Raw genomic sequence first — 207 nt, 5'->3', positions numbered from 1 at the left:
GTGGTTGAATCTTAGTGGCCATGATACTGAATTCAAAGTCAACAGTGTCTTTTTTAAGTCATTGTGAGTGTTCTAGTAACTTTTAGGTACTCTCAAGTTTTTGAATCTTCTGTAACCAATATGTTCTATCCCAAGCTAACCTTTCCAAACCAAAATCAGGCCTTTTTCTAGCTTGGATGATATAGGCTGCTGAAGCAAACAACTATA

The 207-nt window shown here is 36.2% G+C and overlaps 1 protein-coding gene across 1 annotated transcript in view; it reads left to right on the top strand.

Moving 5' to 3' along the window:
- Positions 1–207, top strand: part of LOC119589205 (nucleolar protein 58-like) — a gene marked incomplete at its 3' end in the record, with an annotated part of 8,197 nt that overhangs the window by 4,503 nt on the left and 3,487 nt on the right.

Source organism: Penaeus monodon, chromosome 25 (genome assembly GCF_015228065.2).
Source record: "Penaeus monodon isolate SGIC_2016 chromosome 25, NSTDA_Pmon_1, whole genome shotgun sequence".
NCBI lineage: Eukaryota > Metazoa > Arthropoda > Malacostraca > Decapoda > Penaeidae > Penaeus > Penaeus monodon.
Note: the sequence above shows the minus strand (reverse complement) of the source record. Positions and strands in the feature narration are given on the sequence as shown.